This window comes from Aedes albopictus, chromosome 2 (genome assembly GCF_035046485.1).
Source record: "Aedes albopictus strain Foshan chromosome 2, AalbF5, whole genome shotgun sequence".
NCBI classification, from domain to species: Eukaryota; Metazoa; Arthropoda; class Insecta; order Diptera; family Culicidae; genus Aedes; species Aedes albopictus.
The window spans coordinates 405,997,176-406,009,293 of NC_085137.1; the positions used below are offsets into that span (position 1 = coordinate 405,997,176).

General features: G+C 41.9%; 1 long non-coding RNA gene across 1 annotated transcript in view; it reads left to right on the forward strand.

Moving 5' to 3' along the window:
• The window catches only part of LOC115268478 (uncharacterized), a 200,937-nt gene that overhangs the window by 58,285 nt on the left and 130,534 nt on the right, over positions 1 to 12,118 (forward strand). The window lies entirely within an intron of this gene.

Here is a 12,118-nt window from a genome sequence, read left to right on the forward strand (position 1 = left end):
CCAAGATCTGTACTACTTAAGTATTCCATCAAACTGGAGCCTCTCAAATTGATGTCGGAGCTGCCCCAGATTATATGGTGAGCATTAGCATCACTACCAACAATTAGCGGAAGGCCTTTTGAAGTGCAGTATGCAATGACTTGCTTGAAAGCATCCGCAGGGGATGGTTCATCATGCGGTAAATAAACCGAACAATAGACGTATTTCCTGTTGAGGTTTCCAACAGATACATCTATTGTGATAGCACATACATCTCTGGTAGTTAGTTCAGAGATGAGTGTAGCAACGATTGCGTTGTTGACAAGCACACATGCTCGAGGCATGACACGTGAGTTTGCCATTTCATTTTTACTGAAAGTAGCAAACACCGGATTCACAAGGTTTCCTAAATAGAAATTCCCCTTACGAAAGTAAGGTTCTTGGACTAACGCCACTTGGGCTGTACCATTTTGCATAAGTCTACAAAGATTGATCGTTGCTGTTCTTTTGTGCTGAAGATTGATCTGAGCTATCCTAACCGTAGCCACTACCCAAACTAGGCAAGATTAAACTCTTAACAATCACAGCACAAAAAAGAACAGCAACACAACTCAGATCGGTATCGATTTGAGTGCACCAAAGGCGAGGGTGCACAGAATACACTGTGTAAAACGCATAATGCGAAACCATATAGGTGAAAATCTAAACTAATTAATAACATCTTCATAATCCCGCCCTTATTCAGCCTCAAGTATGAGATTGAAGAAGGGCAGCTGATTGAATCCTTGAGCGAGGTAGGCACGATTGATGTACACTTGGAGATGAGAAGAAAACAGCGTTGCTCGTGAGGTTGCAGCATGGGACAGAACGTGAAACATTATAACATTATGGTTTTGGATGCATGCATGGCCCTCTATATGCTCAGCCTCCGTGAAATGCAAAACAAAACCTTATCATTTGGAACAGAACCGCAATCTTCATCAGTATTCAAGCGCCCGCAGAGAAACTCGATCGGAAACGTATCGGCCTTTTTATGCTAAACAGCTAGTACAAACACCCACTTTTACTCGTCCGCACAAATGAAATTGATACCCTTCCCAGATAGGAATGTGCAGCAGCCAGGCCCAGCACCCCCAGCAATAATTAAAGTAATAGTTCGCACCCATTCCAGCGCAGCGACGGCGGTGCAGTGATTGTGGTAGATTATATCCACAATGGTGAAACGATCATCATCGATTGTTTCAATTTTGAATCTCGCTCGCCCGTCTGCCTTGGGCATCGTAATTCATCGAATTGTATTTAGGTCGAAATCGTAACAAACGGCGGCGCGAAGCTGTGCGTGCCTGTGCACAATTCAAGAATGCACCCATTGCAATTGCACTCCACTCACATACGTAGTATTATTTTCTGCAACATTGGGAATTTATTATCGCGTTGCATTTTTTTCTTTCTTCTTTTTTTTTTTGCTGTTGAAAGGTGAGTGCAAGCATGAGCCGCTCGACCATCATCGTGTGGAGTCACTTGTTGCATTGGATGATTCGCATTCAGAGCAGCAGTAGAGTAGAACACTGGCTCGCTTCAAAGAAGAGAGGATTGTTCTGGAATTCCATGAACAACCATGGGTAAAATAGACAGTTTACTTCACTTTGCTAATAAAGAACTAATTAGCCAAAATAGTTAAAAACATGTTTGTGTATGCTGATGCAAATTGAAAGTGCTCGGTATCAAATTTGTTGAAGTATTTTCTGGAAGAGCCCTCAAAGCAGTTCTTGCGGGAATCCCTGGAATAATCTCCAAACTGTTTCAGCGTTTTTTGAGAAATTCCTAAAAAAAAACTCCTGAAATTCCCGGAGGAATCCCTGAAATGATTTCTGAAAGGTTACTTGAAGCATTTCTTGGAGAGCTTTTGGGGGTTATTGCTAGAGGAATTTGTGGGGTGTGAACTTAAGATACTGTCATTCCCCTTGCCTGGCCTTCCCCTAGCAAGCATCAGTGACAGCAAGCATTATGAGAGGTTATCAGTGTGATGCTGCCTCATTGAGGAGTGAGTCGCCTGGATCATGAGGTCCCGTGTAATGCCAAGTGAATCTACTGTAGTTTGCTAAGATGTCTGGGAACAAATTGTTCCAGTGAGTTACGCAACATTCACAGAATTCTTGAAAAAAAAAATGCTGCAGAGATGTCATGCAATAATCTTGAAGGCAGATGGATCTGTGTAGAAATCCTTGGAAGATTTGCTGGAATATCTCGTGGCGGAATTGCTGGAACAATCCTTAATGAAATTCCTGAAGGAACCCCGAAGCGATTCCTGTGAAAATCCCCGCAGCGTTCTTTTTTTTTCGAAAAAAAAAACTCTGTAGGTAGTAGGAATCCTTCGTTTTATATCTGGCCTGAAGACATTCCTGGAAGAACAGCCGGTGGAATTCTTGGGAACCTGTAGGGAAGTCTCTGGATCGGTCTCTGAAGGAATCCCTAAACATATCCCTGAGGAAAACCCCTAAGCAATTCCTGTAAAAACCCATGTAACATTTCTATAATTCCTGGCAACTATGATAGAAAATTTCTGGTGAAAAATTTCAAGATTTTTTTTTACTTAGAGAAAACTTAGGATGAAAATCCTCAAGTAATCTATGATACATTTCCCTAAAAACAGGAGCATTTTCTGAAGGTGCATTTGGAACAATTCCTGGACAAATCCCTAGAAGAGTTCCTGGAGAAAGACCCGGAAAAAATCCAGGAGAAGGCTTTGGAAGAGTCTTTAGAATAAATGCTGGACAAAACTCGGGGTAGAATTCCTGGCACAATTATCAATGGCAAATTTGTGGGGCAATCGCAGAAAGAATTCTTGAGGGATACCCGCACGAGGTTAAACTGCAAAATTTCTTAATAATTCCTGATAGAATCACTGGAGCAGTTCTTGGAAAAGTTCATGAAACAAATCTTGAAAGAATCTTTGGAGCACCTCTCACAAATATCTCTCTCAGATTCCCTGGATCGTTTCCTGAAGATACTTTGGAGTAATTTCTGGATGAATTCCTGTAAGAAAAAACACTGTAGGAATAGTGAAGGTTAGCTATTGAATTCTAGTTTTCAGGAAAAATACGTTGAATGGGACAAATTGTGTTTTTGTGCAAAAAATATGCAAATATATTAGTTTTTTAACGTTGTCATGGTCTCGGGACCAAAGAGGTACCCTGGTTTTATATTTTTGGCGTAACATATCAAAAAATCAAAGATGTATGTTTATTAGTTTTTGAGACATGATTTTTTGAATTCAATAGCTTTCAAACAAAAAATGAAGTTTAAAATCAGTTAACAGATTCAGAAGTTGAAAATTTTTAGTTTTTAAGAACCTTGATTTTAGGACCACCCTATCTGAAAATTGATCACCCTAATGACGAAATAAAATAATACGGGTCTAATTATTTTCGATGAACTACAATCCCACCAAGTTTCACGATAATCGGAGTTGCACTATATCGTTTTTCTATGGAATGGTTGATATAATTGTTGGTTGCACAACTGGGTTATGAACCTGGATCTGAAGAAAATGATTTTACAATTTTAATAAACTACTTCATACTAAGTTGTTTGCTACTGGAACGCGTTTATTTAGGATACCACAGACACACAGACGTAACACTTTGGACATTTTTCAATTCAAATCATAGTCACGGAAACATGCTTACCCATGCTAAAAAAAACTGAATTTGGCCAACCATGTACAAGGTCGCGGTAGTGAGCGAACGTCAAACTCGAACATAAACGATGGCATATTCTTGTATAGACCGTTAAATCGGAGTACGATGGAAATTATTAGAGAGTTACGTCTGTTTGTCTGTGAATACAATGCGCATTTTGAATCGAATCTATGTGGACTTACAACAGTTGAAGCTTGGAGGTAAAACACAAGCTGGAAGATTAGATATTGCGACATTTGCACCCATTTAGACTCGGCCAAAATTTATTATTATCACAGTCGAATTTCGCACACGATTTCGCATCGGCTGGCATACACAAGTTTGGTTGAGTTCATGACAGGGGCGTCGGATGCACAACAGGTAAACAAAATAAGTTTGATTAATGAGAAATGAAGATTCAGTGGATTCTCAAATGATCACAGTAGTCTAAACATTAATGAGAAACCCAATATTGACATGTTTGAGTAATTGAAACCTAATTTGTGATTGAAACTAACCCTACTTATTGTTAAGATAAGAAGAATTGTGTCAGATTGATTTTTTTAAAGATGGTTTTGTCTGGTGTATCCTTGTCTACAGCGCGTCTGGATGACCGCACCCTAGTCTACAGTGTGTCGGGATGACCGCACCCTTGTTTACTGCGTATTCGGACGAACTCAAAAAAAGCTGGATTGGTTTGATTGAGATAAGAGATAAAACATCAGTAATAAAATCAGTAATTTAAAAATCTAGTATGGAGAAGTGCTCAATAAAAGCTCGTTAAGATATTACAAAATCAAAACAATAGCAGACAAGATTTGTCGATTTTTTTTCTTGATAAAAAAATCAACATCCAGCATTACTACAACCTTTACTGTTTACTACTCAACTGTGGCTCACTGTTGTGAATATCATGGTAACAAGAGCATGAGGTTCTTCGTTTCCCCATCTCGGAAAGGAGCACTTGGCATTTCACTAACATTGAGCCATCTCTATGGGTGTATGTGTTCCATTTCGTGCAGAAGAGCTAATATTGTTCTTGTGTAGCAATTTTCAGATATTTCGACAAAAACAAAAACTGATATCATATCACTTAGAGTTATTGGTGCGATATTCTTTACATATTATTTCTTTTGAATAACAGATCAAAATCACATCGAGCTATGACAGCAAAAATTGTTCGATATGAGATTTGGTTTAAATGTTCTAGTCTGCCCGGTATTTGAAGTATATTTTGTCAACAATAATCGGCGTATGCTACATACATACATTACATTTATTTGTTCAACATCATTAAGACAAGACATAATCAACAATAGTACGCCACAATACTCGGTTTGTGGCTGCCGCTCTCCATCCTCGGTCGCGCCCAATGCTCGCCAAGTCACGCTCCACCTGGTCCGCCCATCGTGCTCTCTGCGCTCCACGCCTTCTTGTGCCAACCGGATCCGTTGCAAACACCAGCTTTGTAGGGTTGTTGTCCGGCATTCTTGCAACATGCCCTGCCCACCGTATCCTTCCGGCTTTGGCCACCTTCTGGATGCTGGGTTCGCCGTAAAGTGCAGCGAGCTCGTGGTTCATCCTTCTCCGCCACACACCGTTTTCCTGCACACCGCCGAAGATCGTTCTTAGCACGCGTCGCTCGAAAACTCCGAATGCTTGTAGGTCCTCCTCGAGCATGGTCCATGTCTCGTGCCCGTAGAGGATCACCGGTCTTATTAGCGTTTTGTACATGGTGCATTTGGTGCGTGGGTGAATCTTTTTCGACCGCAGTTTCTTCTGGAGCCCGTAGAAGGCCCGACTTCCGCTGATGATGCGCCTTCGAATTTCACAGCTCACGTTGTTGTCAGCCGTCAGTAAGGATCCGAGGTAGACGAATTCCTCCACCACCTCGTAAGTATCCCCGTCTATCGTAACATTACTACCCAGACGGATCCGGTCGTGTTCGGTTCCGCCTACCAGCATGTACTTTGTTTTTGAGGCATTCACCACCAGTCCGACCTTTGCTGCTTCGCGTTTCAGGCGGGTGTACAGTTCTGCCACCGTTCCAAATGTTCTAGCGATAATGTCCATGTCGTCCGCAAAGCACACAAATTGACCGGATTTTGTGAAAATCGTTCCCCGGCTGTTGAGCCCGGCTCGTCGCATCACACCTTCCAGCGCGATGTTGAAGAGTAGACATGAGAGTCCGTCACCTTGTCGCAGTCCCCGGCGAGATACGAATGAACTGGATAGTTCACCCGAAACTCTTACGCAGTTTTGCACACCGTCCATCGTTGCTTTAAGGACATATTTGAGCGAATCCAAAGATGGCCGTCACAATGGCTGCCTTGCAAATACCGAAAGCACGGATCTCGTCATCCAAGCAACAAATAGAGCTAAAAAAGCAATGAGTAGCTTTGCTCACTCGCGGTAAACATTGAGTAGAATTGTCGTTTTCGGGCATTTTGAGGATGCCGAGATCGGTGCTCTCAAAAACGCGAGTCAAAAATGCACCTGAACGCGCTCCCATTTCACCTTAATCAGTCTAGTCAGCTTCCCAGGAAAGCCGTTTTCGTCCATATCGGCGTATGCTATAGATGTCTATTTTGATTGATGTGTTATGAACGGCAAGTCTTTAAACAACACTGGCAACGTTTATACTCAGTTTACAGGCTCTGGTCTCCCAAGTTCTTTGTCACCTCACCAACAGCTTACCTAAAATCATAATAGCAATGTGACATCATTCATCGTAGGCGTGCAAGTCATGCTTTTGAAGGTCTCTTTGGATCTACTAAACATAATGTACATCTCAAAATGCTCTTCCGGATTTTCTTCCGGGCTTCCCTCATGGATTCTTTTCGGGATTCCATCAGGAATTCCTACCCGAACTGCTACATTAATATCTACCGGCATTTCTTCATCGATTTCTCAAGTTTCCTTTAAAGATTTTCCCCAACATTTTTTCAGGGGTTTCATTCAATGGTTCTTCCCAAAATTCGTTCAAAGATTTCCCTCAGGATTCGTTCCGACATTTCTCCATTGAATTTTCCGGGATTCTCTTAGAGATTTTCTCCGGGACTCGTTCCGGTATTCTTTCATTTATTTCTCCCAAGTTTCTTTCGGGGATTCCTTTGAGATTTCCTCCTGGATTTTTTCAAGGATTCCTTCTGAACTTCTTTTCCGAGATTCGGTTTAGGGTGCCTGTACCAGTTATCGCACCACCTAAGAAAAACTATTTCTACAAAAATAAGAAGAAGACCGACGAATGCAAACAAGTAGTCAAATGATTGATTAGTTTTCATACTTTACAGGAAAAATATAAAACCGGAGCCAAAACTACTTTTAGTATTTATTACGGCGTGTGCCAATGATAGGAACCCTGTACCAGTTATGGATACATTTGTTAATTTGGGTTCCACTTCGCACTATTTACATGCATTCCTTATGGGATTTGCCATAACTGGTACACTATGGCGAAATAGGGTTTTTTTTTTTTTTTTTTTTTTTTTTTTTTTTTTTTTTTTTTTCCCTGTAGGGGTACACAACCACTGCGACCATTAATTGATCTATTGTGGTAAGACCCAGTTGCTTTATGCAGTACATTAGTACACTAGTATTAAGAACTAGCGATTGTTTTTTTTTAGGCCTGCATTATACCCCAGTCTGGAATAGCTTCCAAAATGAAAGCCACTACCTTCTTGGGATTTATATTCCACCAGATATCTCGGGGATGCATGATACATCCACCGAAATAACGTTCTCTCTTCTTAAAGAGAAAACTACACTCACAAAGTAGATGTTCCGAGGTTTCAGAGTTGAAACCACAGAACCGACATTCTTCTGATTCAATCTTCTTGAGCTTCAATAGAAAGTGTCGAGATGGGCAGTGCCCAGTTAACAATCCTGTGTACACACTTAATTCGCGTTTACTAAGTTTCAGTAGTGTGTTCGTGTTTTTCACGCTTGGCACGATGAATCTCTTTGACTGGGATATTCCAGGTGCAGTATGCCAGTTTGCTCCTACGCTCTGTTTCTCCCATTTTTTTAGCTCCATCGATAGAGCACTTGATGATACTCCACAGAAGGGTTCCGGTCCATACAAGGCACCCAGAGATCCCTCCCTAGCTAGCTGGTCCGCAATTTCGTTGCCTGCAATTCCACAATGACCTGGTACCCAGAATAATTTTACAGTATTCCTTCCAGCCAGTTCCTTCAGTAGTGTAATGCACTCCCATACTAGCTTAGAATAACATTCAAATGTGCAGACTGCCTTTAAAGCTGCCTGACTGTCTGAAAAGATATAGATATTCGCATGTCTATATTTTCTTTTAAGACAGATGGCAGCGCATTCCAAAATAGCTTGAATTTCAGCTTGGAACACCGTTGGCCATTTACCCATTGGTATGGCGAGTTTAGTCCTGGGTCCATATACTCCAGCCCCAGTTCTATCACTCATTTTCGATCCATCCGTATAGAATACAATAGATCCTGGTCGAACCGTTGGTCCTCCTGATTCCCATACGCTCCGATCATCAATCGAAACTTTGTATGGTATATCTAAGATGAATTTTGGTTCCATCCAGTCTTCATTTTGTATTACTAGTGGATTTACAGTAACATTGGTTAAGATTTTCAAATGTCCTGTTAGATCGCCTTCTAAGATGTTCTTATAACTTTTTAACTTCAAGGCACTTTTCTTTGCCTCTAGTTGCACAAATTGGTGCAAGGGTAGCAGATGCATTAAGGCATCTAGTGTTGAACCAGGAGTACTTCGAATAGCTCCTGTTATTGACACTGTTGCTAAACGTTGAAGTTTAGCCAGCACTCGTTGGGCTGTTTTGGTTTTGGTTTTAGGCCACCAGACTAGAGAGGCATAAGAGACTTTGGGTCTAACAACTGCCAGGTAGATCCAATGAACTATCCTGGGTTTTAGCCCCCACTTTCCCCCGATCACTCTCCGACAGGCCCAAAGAGCAGTTGTTGCCTTATTTACTACATGCTCTAGATGTTCACTCCAGTTCAGTTTTTTATCTAGTATGACTCCTAAATATTTCACCCTGGAGGAGAATGTCAACTGTACCCCATCCAAGGACGGTGCCTTTATATTGACATTTCTTTTTCTTGTAAAAATTACAAGAGTAGTTTTTGAGGGATTTACGTTTAATCCCTCTCCTTTACACCAGGCAAGAGTGTAGTTTAACGCTATTTGCATTCTGTTTGATAGCGTTTCATCATGCTTCCCTCTTACCACTATCACGATATCATCTGCATAACCAATGACTTCGAATCCCATTGCCACTAAACTATTAAGCAAGTCATCAACAACTAAAGACCACAGCAATGGTGAAAGTACACCTCCTTGGGGACAGCCCTTAGACGTACTTACTTTAATGGTTGATTCGCCCAGTCTAGAGACAATACATCGATTTCTCAGCGCTGCAGTGATCCAGTCAACGATTGAGCCATGAAAGCCCCGTTTATACATAGCTGATCTGATTGAAGCATGTGAAGCGTTATCAAACGCACCTTCAATATCAAGAAATGCACAGTACGCTACTTCCTTGTATTTGATGCTTTTTTCTATTTTTTGTGTTAACGTGTGAAGGGCTGTTACCGTCGACTTGCCTTTGCAATAGGCAAACTGTAATTTATTTAGCTTGTGAGCTTTTAAAAACGAGCCTTTGATATGCTCATCCAGAATCTTCTCCATTATTTTGAGTATAATTGAGGTTAGGCTTATTGGCCTGTATGCTTTAGGCTGTGTTTTGTCCCGTTTGCCGTTTTTTGGTATGAATATCACTCTTACCTTATTCCACCAACTGGGAATGTAGCACAGTGTCATGCTACTAATAAACATCTCAACTAAAGCAGGGATGATTATGTCCCTACCGTGCTGTATTAGCGCCGGAAAAATGCCGTCTTCTCCAGCAGATTTGAAAGGGTCGAAGGAATTTATTTCCCAGTCCACCATTGCCACTGTGAAAATTTTTCGGGATTCCATGAGTGCATCTTTTCTGTTCATATTGCGTCCAGAATTTGTCCTCAATTGTCCCGATGAATTTTCATCAACAGCAAATGAGCCTGGGAAATGTTTTTCCATCAGTACTTCCAATGTTTCTGAAGGACTTCTGGTGAATGTGCCATTATCCTTCTTAACGTTGCCTAGGCCATTTGAGTGTTCCTTAGAAAGGACTTTTTGAAGCCTGGCCGCTTCTGAAGTGTATTGGATGTTTTCACACATGAATCTCCAATGTCTTCGTTTGCTTTTCCTTATTTCAGTGCTATATTCGGTTAGAGCCTTTCTATATTGGCCCCAATCCGAAGTTGCTTTTGCTCTGTTGAAGAGTTTTCTTACTTTCCTCCTCATTTTTTGTAGAGCGTTGTTCCACCAAGGGACTTTCCTGTTTGAACTCCTTTCCCTTTGTGGACAACTTTCGTAGTATGCTTGTATAATTTTGTTAGTGACCATCCTAGAAGCTTCTTCTAGTTGCTCTGCTGTTCTTATTTTTTCGTCCAGCAGAGGTTGCTTGTTCGCAAGAATTTGCTTGTAGAGATCCCAGTTGGTGTTCCTGGGGTCTCGATAGAATTCCCTCACGGTCTCTCCCCTCTCTATTGAGAAGGTGATATGCTTATGATCTGAGAGAGATACCTCGTCAGATACTTCCCAAGAGGTAATTCTATCTGTTAGAATTTGGCTACAAAGTGTTAAATCAAGTACTTCATGTCGCCTTGAGTTAACATATGTGGGTTTGTCCCCTCTGTTACATATATCAATGTTATTAGCAGAAATATATTCTAAAAGGGACTCACCTCGTTTGTTGATGTCACTGCTTCCCCATACAGTGTGGTGAGCGTTGGCATCGCAGCAGATAATAAATTGCTGGTTTTGTTGTCTGCAGCTGGTGACAAATTCGCAGATTGAGGACGTCGGAGCTTCTTCTTCATCACCAGGAAAGTAAGCTGATGCTATATTAACGATAGACTTACCCCTGGTTGTTGGAACCTCCACCCTGATGGCTGCGATGTCTCGTTTGATAAATTCTGTAATAGGAGTAAAATTAATCCTTCCATTTACTAAGATAGCTGTCCTTGGAGAAGGATGGCTATCATCATAGAGTAACTTACATTTTGGTGTAGTAAGGCCCATCACCCTATGATTGTTGACCCACGGTTCCTGTACTAACGCCAGGTCGAGGTCTTCTTTGGCAAACCTTTGCAAAAGTACGCCTGATGCCCCTCTTGCATGCTGTAGGTTTGCCTGAACCAATTTTATGTTGGTCATTGCGTTGACGATCCGCTTTTTTGTGACTGGCGGATCGTCGGCTTAGTTTTTGTGCCTTTTGTGGTGGACTCTTTGGAGATTTCTGGGACCTTCTTTTGCATTCCCAGTGAACTACTGTTGTTCTCACCACGGTTATTATCCTTTTTCGGATTCGTTTTAGCAGTTCCTTCTTGGGATTCAGTTTTAGACGAACTTTCACATTCATCACCAGTAGTATTTACCGGACTTGGCCCAGGAATTTGTTGCTGCTGGTCCACTTGAGGGCCCGGCAGCGTGTTCCCTAGGTCTTTGCCCTGTATCATACTGGCGACTTCCGTTTCCATTGCCATATCCTGAACCTCTCTACAGTCAGTGTTACTGTCCTGCTTGTCGATCCTGCTTTTCTTGACCCGACGTAGTTTTGCAGTGTGATACAAGTAGTTGATTTGAAATCCCCATCTTGTCAATTTCTGCATTGAGTCCTCGTTCACTGTGAGAACCAGCTCAACATCATTCCCGTTAGGGGAAGATCTTTGCAGAATTCTCCAGGAATCCGTGTCCATGTCATTCTGTGACTCGATGAATGCCATTATTTGCTCGTTGCTTTTAGTGGCGCTTTTTGGCAGGTAGGCTACCAAGATTTCCGATCTAGGAATGTTCTTTTCGTCGACCGCTATCAACTCAACTCCCTCGCATACAAGTAGGCTCGGAGTTATCCTTTTTAACCAGTCCGCTGTAGCCTGGTCGTGGCAGTTGATAACAAGGAAGCCTGTTTTTATGGTGCAGCCTCTGAAAATCGGTTTTACATCTGTTCCCCGATTTTCCACTACTTTGTTAATAATGGTGTCTTGTACCAATATTAGCTGTTGTGTTGTTAGAGCTGTAGTCGGATAGTCCTTTGGTATTATTCCTATGCGTACTTGGCTCACAACCTCCGTGTATAGCGGATTTTGAGTAGCAGTGGGCTTAGTTTTCCTATCTGGGACTTTTAGATTCCTTGATAGACGACTCTCAGCTACTGCCAATGCCCCCTTACCAGGGACTTTAATATTCCCGGGTAGAGTATGAGCAGTTTTTGCTTTTTGCTTCGTGCCTGGGACTTTCGGTTTCCCGGGTTGACTTCGCCCTGCTGCTGCCTCTGTTTTCCTATCTGGGACCTTCGTATTCCCGAGTTGACTGCAACTTCCAGCTTTAGCCTGTTTACCTGGGACTTTCA